Genomic DNA, 12,010 nt, shown 5'->3' with positions numbered 1-12,010 from the left:
AGGAAAAAATACTGGCTTCAAAATAACGAACCAATTCCCAGAAAGGAAAATGTGGTAAGTTAACCACTGGTTAATCCTGAAAAAGTTTTCTTACCACTGCTGCACATTTAACTTGGTTTTAATGAAAAATTTTGTCAAGACGATGGATCGAAATGGTGCAGGTTTTCTTTATCTGAAAAATAAATGTCCAAAATCAGTGAGACTAAAAACAATGTAGGAAGATTTGTGGGTCCTCAAATAAGGTAAGTGATAGAATGCAATCATTTTGAAGAATAATTAAAGTTTAAGGAGATGCACGGAAATAATTTTAAAAAGAAACCCAAATCTTTTTTTGGGAGAGGGGAAAAATAAAAGACTGAAAATTAGCAAGAAACTAACTATAAATGATCTTCAAAACTATAAAGCTTTTGACTATATAACATATCTCTCAAAGTGGGATTTACATTTTTACATTTACTTTCTTGGATTTATATTTGGATTTCTTTCCAGAAAACCTAGATTTTAAAGAGAGATGAATAAGAGGAAAGCTTCCATCAAGAAATATTCATAATGGAAAAGCAAAAAGGGCATCCTAACTGAATATTATTAATATTGAAGCAAGACATTCCATAAGTGAAATATCAGTAGACATCTTCAATAAATAATTTTAGGTAAATAAAATGGATACAATTTCTAGGCAGGAAAGAAAAAAATTTCTATGAAAAACTGGAAGAGACAAAATATGAAATCATATTTTTGTGGGTGGAACCCTAAAACACCAGTTTTGTCGTTTTTCCAACTAATTGACTCCTCTTGTAGATGTGAACTTTTCCTGGTCTAGGCAGCTCAGGATTTGTGCATTGGCAGGGGATGTTGTTTTCTTGATTTGATCACCATTGTTAGTCTTATGGAAACCCCAGGTAGTCCTCCCACCTGATATAGGATTCACTTAAGTATGCCTTTACATATGAATGGTCATCCTGAAAGGATGGATACCTATAAAGATTTCCCTTAAAAAAAAAATCCACCATTTACAGATATGACTTTGCCCTTCTTAAAAGATTATAAATTTAAAGAAGGGGCTAGAAAAAAAAGAGGAGGGGAAGCCTTCCCATGGCTACAACCTTTGGGATGTAGCTGTGGCTACTGTAGCCCTATGATCAAAAAATCATGCATCTGACTGGGGTCTGGGAGCTTTTCTGCAACTGAACCTGCATAGCAATGGCCTACTAGGTACCAAACTAGGGACATTGATCAAGAGGATCCTAGTTCAAATCCCAACTTTGTTATTTACTATTAGCTATGGAACATTAGGTAAGTCACTTTATTTTCTAGGTCAAAAGTTTTCTCATCTATTAAAGGAAGAGGTCAGACAAAATGACTTCTTGTGAATAATTTTAGGTCCCTATCTATGAACTCATATTTGGAAAAGGGGGAGGAGAAATGCTTCAGAAAATGTAAACATTTTTGTAGCCTCCTCTCTTATATTTTTGTAAAGATAGGTATGAGTTTGGGGATGTGAAAATTATATCCTTTTACCCATAGAATTAGAAGTTGTGAGGAAAAGTAAGAGAAGGATCCTGGCAAAATGGATAAGAGAGATGGTCTTGAAGACATGGGTTTAACTCCTGCCTAAAAATAATCCCATGCAACTCACTTTGGCACTTATTATCCCTCCAGGAAACCTGAAAGGCCATAAAGACTGTGAATTGTAGAACAGATGCCACTGAGAGTATTCCTCACTGACACCTCTTTGTGGGGAAGTAAAGGAGGGAAGGAACTTGAGGGAAAACAGAAATGGCTCAAACTCTGAATATCTGTTCTAGTCACCCCAAATACATGGTACGGGAAAAGTATGCTGGCCTTGGAGTCAGAACTCCAGCTCCTATATTTACCACTATGTGGTTGTCCTATGCCAGCTACTCAAAAGTTCTGGTTGTCCTATGCCAGCTACACAAAAGCTCACCTCTGATGTACTCATTTGAAAAATGGAGATGAGAATCTTTGCACTAACTACTTTACAGAGCTGGAGAGAAAGCTTTTTATAAACCTTAAGAAACAAGTAACCTTAAGAAAAAAGTACATTGTTATCTAGAATAGATCTCATCTCATACCTATTGGTAGAGTGAAATCCTGAGAGGTGTGTGTGTATATCATTTTTATGGCATTTATTAACATAAATTTGGTTTGTTTATTCTCTTGGAAATGATTAAGACACAGAATCTACCTGTTGAAAATAAGTTTTATTAGAGCATAGAAAGTCAGCATTTTGTATTGAAGGATTTCTCAAACTTCTGGGGCTCAGAACCCCTTTATCATCTTAAAAAAAATGCTGGACTTAAAAAGTCCAAAAATCTGGGGCTAAATCTCATTCTATATGCTATGAGACATTCTATAGCATTCAGCAGACATTCAGTTAACCTCTGAATCTTCACTTGTTAATTTGTAAAATAGGAATGGGAAGTCATATTTATAGTATTATACCTCAGAACAATGCTTTGAGATTCAAATGAACTGGAAAGGGCTTTTTAAACCCTAAAGCAATTTAAGAATGGATATTATCCTAAATTAATATTTTACTGATAATTATAAAGAATGCTGAAGAAATAAAAGAATGGACACAAGTAATGACTGAGCCATATCTTTAGAAGCATTCAGTCAGAGGGAATAGGGAGCTTTGACCAACTTAAGTTTTTTTATCATTTTTTTTTCCTACTTCCCAAATAGTGTTCTCCTTCTCTGGTAAGCTTTATATCCTTCATTTTTCTTTGAAATTGAAAGCTGTTAGTTTTGTCTGCAGTTTTGCTTTCATAAAGCAGTCTATATCTATTATGACCAAGCATTCTACTAAATTTTCCCCCCAAAAGTCATAGCTAGATTGTGATTTCTATGCTCACATAGACTATTTTCCAAACTCAAGCAATTTTCAAGTTAACCTTTTATTTATAGCAAATAGCCACCTTTTCTTTGTTGTTTTTTTCCTTTTTTTGTTTCTTTTTTATTCATTCATTCACTCCCTGCTCCAGATTCCCTATAGTAAGGCTGGAATCAGAGGAAGTGTCAGGGAAGGAGTTCCATGGGAGAGAAAGGAAAGGGTAAAGAACAATGAAAGTAGACAGGGACAGAGACAGGAACAGAGACTCAGACAAATAGGATGGAGACACTTTAAATAGCAGGACAAGAAGATGAGTCTAACTTTGTGGGTTAGGGTTTAAGTAATGCTGAGAATTTAGCAAACCTTAATGAATTCCCATTTCAGAGGGTTGGGTCTTCATTGTTTTTTATTGCTTAACACAGGCAAAAGGAAAATTATTTAAAAAAATAAATGAATAAAAGCTGATGATAGCATTCTCCAGCCCGCTACTAGTTCTCCTAGTTAGCTCTTGTAGAGGTAGTGGTGCATGAGGAAAATGCCTGGACTGGGAATCAAGAAGTCAGAGTTGTAGACTGGGCTCTATTCTTAACTTGGGCTTTTTTTGTTTTCTTTTCTCATCTGTAGAGTGACCATTTTCCTATATTGTATGTAGAAGGTTAATCTGGAGAACCCCATCAACTAGAGGAGGCTAAAGGAAAGAGGCCACTGTGTGGGACAAGTTGGAAAGAGTCTAACTGTGCTTCTTGGATAGGGCAAACACCCCCACAGAGAGAGTGAATACGAAATGACAAAAATCCGCCATATATGTTTCCTCACAGGGGAATAGGAGAAAAAGAATCTGGGTCTGCTTAAGGGGCAATCCACTTCATACGTGACCCATGAATAACTGTATTAGTGGGTTTCCAAAACTACATTTGCTTTTCTTTATGGATCACCTGAGGATCCAGGGTCACTGATTTCTTTTCTCCAGTAAAAAGGCCTCAGATTTCTATCCTGCTCTACTATTACTTTTAGCTAAGAGATTATTTCTCTCTTTACATAACTGGATGCAGGCACTTGCCTATTCTCATTTGAAAGCTGATTTAGGCTTTTTCTTCACTCTATCATTGTCTCTCCAGTCTTTTTCATCTTTCAGGCCTTTAGCTATACAGCAAAGGAAACATTTAATTGCAACCTGCCTCTTATGCAATTTGAGGCATGGATTTAATCTCCTCCTAGGGAAGAGGCTTTGGATGTCACTGCTTCCCCATGATTGTCATTAGTAGCAACCTGAAGGAAGATCATGCATCATGCCTATGAACCCCTAATCCAGGAGCCTCAGTTTATTCTTAGCTTGAATTTAGTTTTGGTAGGTGTGTATACTCCTAATTTAGAAGAATAGTTCAAAAGGATAGCTCTGATCTGACTCTGAGCCTGAGCCCAAATCCATCAAATCATCCTTGATAGAAAAAGAATCTTTCAATGAGGCTCTTCCTACCTATCAAAGAGGCATCATCAAACTCCTATAGTCCTCCTCCATCTTTCCATGGGAAAATGGAAACAAAATCAATCTCATACAATAAGACTGAACCTTTTCAAGTTGGCCAGTTTCTCCTAGTCAAGCCTGTATATTAAAAATGCAAAACCACATGATCTTTGATCTTTTACATCCTCATTCTTATATCACATGACCATAAGATCACAAGGGTTAGGATGCTGTTATGCCACAGTCTCTTTTGAACTATTCTACCTCAGTTTCCCTGTACTAGTTTCCCTTGTCTCAGTTTCCTTAACTGTTCCCCTTAGTTGTAAAACCCCCCTCTGGTCCATTAAGACTGAGGACCATTTGCTCTAAGATTATAAATTGTTAATGTAAGACTCAAGTTAAGGGGGAGATTAGACTTCCAGGCTCCTCCAGCTCTCAGGAATTTGTGACACTCTCCCTCTAAAATATTCCAAGAGATAAGACTATCCAGATACCTCACTGACATCTTTACTTCTGTTTATTCAGACATCCTAACTCAGGCTTCTAGTAAGAATTTATAGCCTCCCCCCATCCTGACAGAACCAAATGGATCTGTGAAGAAGTTTCCAGTTTCTGTCCCCTTCTTTGTCTGTAAAAGGTATTTAAGGATTTGGGATTCTCCCATTGATCGCTGGATTCTTTGAGATGACAGTCTCGTTGAGCTCTGGGACCAACATGGATCCATTGGTCCCAGTATATCTCTCCATTTAATAAACTATTGAATTGGTCCCTAATCTCTATCTGACTGGATACTTTGAGACGAGAGTCCTGTCCAGATAATTAGGCTCTCCCAATTAATAAAATATTAAAAACTCTCTAATCTCTCTCCTGCTTTAGTTTTTCCAGCATTACAATGCCTTCTGCTTTTGGACAGTTGACTTGTAAAGTCCAATATATTCTTTTGTGTTTCATAAACATATGACAGCCATTTCTCAGGTTTGGAGAAGATAGAAAGACCTGCCCTCCTATGACAATATTACCCCTCTGTCCCCTTGTTCAATGGAAGTCTGATTTAGGATTATTTCTACAATACCTTTATTGTCCAAAACAACAACAACAAGAAACACCACCAACAAGAATGAAACAACAACCACCACCACCACCACTATCATCAAACAGGGGATACACAAGTCTGACAAAGGACATTCCTCTATAAAACTTAATTAAAAGGATGCTTTTAAAAAAAAAAAAAAATTGGGACTATCCTAGAAAATCCAAGGTGCATAGGCATTAAAGATAACTTTTAAGAGTCAATTTAACAACAATGAAAGAAATCCTGGTTATGGATAATCTGTAAAAACCTAAGTAATAGACATAACTTGACTTATTTCTTCCTGAACCAAAATCAGGCTACATGACACAACAAAGTGTATATAGAGTTCTGGCCCGTTACATATATATATATTTTAAAACGCTTTTCCTTCTCTGACTTCAGGATGGTCCTTGAAAATCTAAGATATATGGTTACTACAAGTATGAATGATTTTGGAACAAATTAATTTTTTTAGATCAACTTTTCTAATTATAGCTTTCTTAGACTAATGTTAAAATTCATTTTCATTCCTTAAGCACACACTGACTGGTAACAGGCCAGGGAAACAACTGGGTGTATGCTGGGGAGCAAAGGAAGCTGTCTGGGAAAGAGGCAGTGCAATTCGGTTACCATGCCATATGTCCCAGATTTCCTGGGACAGTCCCAATTTCAAGAAGAGAATGGACACTTTTAACTAGAGCTTACCAAGTAATTTCCTTTGTCAGACCACAAATTCTGATTTTGGGCATGGGAAAATATGTTCCCAGTAGGTACAGAAGAAGAAGCAACAAAGAAGAGCACACAGATCTGAGTTCTAGTCCCCATTCTGCAAATAATTAATTTTACCATTTAACATAAATTTGTTGGGGATTTTAAGTTCTTTTCATGCTAAAAATCTTAAATTACATCTAAAATTTTTCTATCACCCACTACTGAATGACACATGAATCTTAATATATACCATGCAATACGAGGCAGTAGTAACAATGTGTGGCTTTTTGAAGGGGGCTGAGGTGGTGGTGAAGTCACAAGTTGGCTTGTTCTTGCATGCTGTAGGAAGGCCCAGCTTATGTGCTGTGTGGCAAGACAGGCTCATGCACATCCAATCATGCAGTGAAATTCTCAATATGTAGCAGATTGTTCCGTCAGTTGTGTGCCAGGTATCATTTGGTAAACAGTTTTTCTACCCATTTTCTAATGTGTTTTGTAGCTTGAAGATACTTATATACACTTATTAAATTCTTAGAAATATGGGCCTCACAAATGCATCAATCACCTGAATCAATATATAGCTATCTTGTAACTTGATTAGTTACAGAGATGAAACTTGATTAGTCTAGTTAAGAAAGCATATGAACTTTATTAAGATTATAAAATAGGTGCTCAGGATAAAGCTTGAACCCTTCACTTATTCTGTATCTTTTGTGTTAAATTACTAACTGACTAGATACATGGATCTTGTCATATAACATTTGCAATTCCTATGATTTGGAGAGAACAGAAAGACCATTCAATAGATTGCTATATTCACTTGACAAATATGTTGGGAATTTCCTCCAAATCTACCATAAGCTAAAAGATATCCATTTTACAAAGTGAAGAATTACATGTATCAAAACCGCCAGAAACTTGGAACTTGGATGAAGATGAAACCGATGAATTCAGACTGTACTGATGAGGCTCAGCATGACAAGGTAGGAGACCAGCAACATGGTGATGCCCCCACTGAAGTCACTTTTCCATCCTCAGATCCTTATTTAATAACTTAAGCAGATCTAGTGACCTTACTCATGAGTTTAATAATAAAAAAAAAAAAATCAGCTAAATCTGTAGTTTCTATAGAATAAGTTGGAATATCCTGTAAGAGGGCACCAAAACATGTTCCAAGCATGACATTTCTGTCAAGAAGGACAAAGCAGGAAAATATTCTTGTTATCTTTATGGGGATCTGAAAGTGATTGTTCTTTACAACTAATAGTGTGCCAAATACTGCTGCATTATTTGTGAATGGGAGAGGAGTGACAGAAATAACCACTACATTAAAAAAGCACTAGCCTCAAAAGAAAGAACCAAATCCCCAAATGAAAAATGTGGTAAGTCAACCACTAGTAGTCCTGAACAAATTTTCTTACCACCGTTGCACATTAAACTTGGTTTAATGAAAAATTTTGTCAAGGCGATGGATCGAAATGGTGCAGGTTTTCTTTATCTGAAAAATAAATTTCCAAGAATCAGTGAGGCTAAAAACAAAGTTGGGGTATTTGTGGGTCCTCAAGTAAGGGAAGTGATGAAAGACAAACATTTTGAAGAACAGTTGAATAAAGTTGAAGGACCTATATAGAAATCATTTAAAAAAGGAAACCAAAACTTTTGGGGGGAAGACTAATAAAGGCAGAAAATTACCAAGAAATTATCAATGACTCCCCTAAAGTCCTATAAAGTTATGGGATGCAATATGTCACTCAAGATCCATTTCTTGGATTTACACTTGGATTTCTTCCCAGAAAACTTACTGCTATTAGTGATAAGCATAGATAAGGAAATCTCCACAGTAGGAAAGTAATACTAGGAAAGTATATTGGGCTGACTACTGTTGGATGGTTAAGGAAGAATATTCCCCAGGTGAGATGAGGCGCAATAGAAAATCATCAGTAACTATATTTTACATGAATTAAATAGTATAGTTGTTTAATAAAAAAGTATTTTCAAAAATACCAAACTGATTTCTGTGAAAATTCTGGATAGTAGATAAAAACTGAAACTATGCTTTAAAACTTGCTACAGTGACGATACTACATAAGATCCTCATGATTTTATGAGTAAGATAGAAAACAAAGCCCTATTGATTTATTTGGGTTGTGCAGTTTTGTGTGGTCCCAGATTAGCCACTTCACCAGTTTAAGGCAATATTTGCTATGAAGATGTTGATTTTAGAAGCCTTTTTTCTAAATTTTTTTTTTTAGATTTTAGAGTCTTGTCTAAAATTTTATTGCAGATGATTTGTGTATAACTAAGACTGTAGTCATATAGCCCTACAGCTTTTAAACCATAAGTACCAGATGCAAAACTGTGAAGTTACATTCAAAGAAACACCACAGGATTCCCCTTTGCTCTTTCAAATCCTCACAACAACTCCAGGAGGCAGGCTTTGTAAGTATGCAGGCTTACATTCATTTAGTAGATCATCTGTTAGAGCCCCTCACATTTTGCAAAAGAGAAAGCTGAGGTCTGGGGATTTTAAATTTCAAGGTTTCATGGAGAGCAAAAAACTGAATCAAAATAAAATACAAGGTCTACATAAGGAATAGGAGGCTGGAAAGTGACAAAATTGTCTAAATCCATATGACTATTAAAAGACAAAAATGTAGAACTTAGAGCTTTTTTCAATTCATTTAAAAATAATGAATCAGGGGTTCCTCCCATCCAAGTAGCTAAAAGCTCAAAGGATACTAGGCCTAGAGTAAGGAAGACATGAGTTCAAATCCTGCTTCAGACACATAACCTCTATTTGCCTCAGTTTTCTCAACTATAAAATGGGGGTAAATGACAACTCCTAATTTACTGGGTTATTGTGAGGATCAAATAACTCTTTGTAAAAAGCTCAGAACAGTACCTGGATCATAGTACATGCTCTAGAAAGGTTTATTCTCTTCCTGCCCTCTCCTCTGATCCCTTGATTCCTCCTCTCTCCCCCTAGATCAGCTTTTTTGCAACTAGTAGGCAACCCTAAGGTCATATTTGACACACTAAAAAAGGTTAAAGTGTTAATGGCTGGCTCCCAGGCAAATGTTAATTTATGGCTGATTGCTACTTCTGAGGAGGAAGCTCTTCCTGGTGCTTCTCAGATCTTACCAAAGAGGCAACCTCCCCTTCATTTGAGAGAACTGTACCGCCAAATTTGACATGGAGAAACAGGCTGGATTTCTCTGTGTCCTTTACAATCTGGACGACCTCAGATTAAGTCACGCTTAGGAGATAGACTGGCACTGGGAGCATCTCTGATACCTCTTTTTCCGTGCCAGCCTCTTTTGTTTATGGTGGATGTGTTTCTGATAGGCCTTTCACAGGTCTTCCTTTGGTTGAAGAAATGAAGAAGACAGGGAAGAATGGAATATAGAGCTGTAGAATAAGGAATCATTTGAGGACTTCAGATCTTAGATAATGAACCTGAAGTCCTGAGAGATCTACCTTTTCTTTTAGGTTAAGTTTATGACTTACAGAAAGTCATAGTTGAAGTCAGATTGAATCTAGACCTTTGGACTAACTCCACACCTGGAGTTTTATGCCCCTTCTGTCGCAGTCCCAGACCCCCCCCCCCTCACTCCAAGTCTACTCCCCTGGGCTCACTCCATCATTTCTGTTGCTAGTACCACCCCTCCTGACTATTCTGTCTATATGTGATATTGATCTGTGTGTCTATCCTTTTTCCTCAATCGAATGTATCCCTCTTGAGGGAAGAATTATTTCATTTTTCACTTTTATCTTCCCATAGAGCCTGCCACACCAAGGCTCTTAACACATGCTTATTTAGTAAATTAATGCTTTTATCTTCTAACAGCTGTCTTTTTAAAACCAATACCAGAGTTATAGGAAGCTCCTTTCAACTTGATCAATCTGTCTTGGAAGAGCTAACCTCAAACTCACCCATCCCAAGAATAGAATGGTAACCCAGCAGAATCCTGATTGTCTGTTCAGGGTTAAACAAAAATAGCATTCAAGGCTTCATTCGAAGCAAGGCTTTAATGTCTCCCAAGGTCTTTTCCTAGCACCTGTTACTTTATTATTCTTATTATTCTCAGTTAACTGCTTTCCTTATACATTTTTCTTTTGCTTTTATCATTTCCCCCCACACAAAGACATATATATTTAAAATAACTTAATAACTTATTTACAAGACTGTATCTTAGCAACAGTGGCACAGCATTATCTAAAGCAACCAAAGCACTTGGTCATAAACTATATTAGCAAAACCACTTAATGGGATCAGTTTAGTCTTCCTGAGATACTAGGAATCCAAGGTGTTGCTGAAGATTAAAGGCAAATTTTTCAGACCTAAAATGTTTCATCAATGAAGCTTGACATTCAATAGCTAAGTATACAGGGAACTCCTCTCCTTCATAACCATAAATTCATTTTTTAGCGTGGGGCAAGACCTTTAGGGATAATTTGGTGTCACTCCTTCATGTTACAGATGAGAAAACTGGCTAGGAAGGATTGCTCTTTGTCCAAGGTCACACAACTAATTCTACTTCCAGTTAGAAGTCTAGACGCGTTAGTCCACTTACCCCACTAGGCATATATCCCTTAATTTATGGGGGGGGGGGGGGATATTACTTTAAAAGGAGGCTTTTAGGAATTTAAATGTTAATTAACATGTCCTTAATAAGGGTTTTACTGGATCTATCTTCTTTTCTTCCTGAGAACTTGTATTGAGAGACCCAGACCTCTCCATCTCTCTCCTCATTCTACAGTGGGGACTGACCCATTCCTTTGCAGGGTGACCCATCATTAATCAGAAGCAATGGATTTTCATTGATCTATGCCACTTTTCAGGTTTAATCCCTCTTGTGACCAAAGACACATATTTTAGAGTTTGAGTTCCAGCTCAAATCTAATGACAAGAGTGCAATTAATTGTTCCAGGTGCTAATTGATCCAAGGGGCTCAACAATTATTTCATTACAAATACAAAGGAAGTGAAACCCATGTCCTGAGATGGAAACCACTTGCTCAGTCACAGAACATCGGACAACCATCTTGCACTCACTAAAATAGTGACTGACAAGGGATTATGTCTCTGAATCTGAATTTTCAGTTCATTATTCTGACCAGTCATGCTGCCTTGCTCATGTTTTTTATAAATATATATGGCAGGCAAAGACTGAAATCAAGCAAGGAATGCTTAGTTTTATACCCTATTGAGAAATGGTTAGGTTCCCTGTACTACAACTATTGAATTGTGGGTTTTTAAGAAAAATTAATTCATATTAAATCATGAATAACTTTAGGTATTAAATAGAAAGAAGGTAATATAAATGATTATAAAACAAAAACAATTATATAGTTTTTACTGTGATAGGTATGAAAAGACTAAAAAAAAAGTAAATTGTTACAAAAATATAAACTCAGGTAATAGCTAGCACCAACCACCACTTTATACTCTGGCCTTTTGTCATATTCAGAAAACACTGCATTCTTGTTAAAGAAACTTCAGTAGCTCCCTAGTACTTTCCTATCATCTCTCAATGATAAAATTCAAGGTCATCTACCAGGTATTTGGCTTTAAACCCCTTGTAGTGGCTCCAAACAACCTCTCCAGATTGATTTCACATTTCCCCCCTCACAAACAACATTCCAACTTAACTAATCTACCAAATAGAACCTTCCTTCTATTTCCCTGATTTTTGCACACACTGCCCTAGACCTAGTCACAAACCTTCACTTCCAGAAATCCTTAGGAATGGAAGACTTTAAGGCTCTGCTCAAGTTAACTACCTTATATACTTTCCTTTGATCCCCCTAGTTAATAGATCTTTTCTCCCATCAAATTACTTTGTATTTTTCATTTCCTTATTCATATACATATTTTCCTTCCCCTCATTGCACAAGTAAATCAAATT

The 12,010-nt window shown here is 36.6% G+C and overlaps 1 protein-coding gene across 9 annotated transcripts in view; it reads right to left on the bottom strand.

Annotated features, from left to right (window-relative positions):
- The window catches only part of NPY5R (neuropeptide Y receptor Y5), a 162,964-nt gene that overhangs the window by 81,825 nt on the left and 69,129 nt on the right, over window positions 1–12,010 (bottom strand). For 2 of the 9 annotated variants that reach the window (XR_002770589.2, XR_001121275.3), the window contains exons 6-7: window positions 7,524–7,600; window positions 95–172 (exon numbers count right to left, since the gene is read on the bottom strand). The exons of 5 other annotated variants lie outside the window; for them this stretch is intronic. The gene's annotated coding sequence lies outside the window, so the exon portion shown is untranslated. Of the gene's footprint in view, window positions 1–94; window positions 173–6,209; window positions 7,601–12,010 lie in introns of those variants that run through there. 2 more of the 9 variants (XR_004230016.1, XR_004230015.1) reach the window with 1 other exon arrangement.

The sequence above is a fragment of the Sarcophilus harrisii genome, chromosome 6 (genome assembly GCF_902635505.1).
Source record: "Sarcophilus harrisii chromosome 6, mSarHar1.11, whole genome shotgun sequence".
Lineage (NCBI taxonomy): Eukaryota > Metazoa > Chordata > Mammalia > Dasyuromorphia > Dasyuridae > Sarcophilus > Sarcophilus harrisii.
Note: the sequence above shows the minus strand (reverse complement) of the source record. Positions and strands in the feature narration are given on the sequence as shown.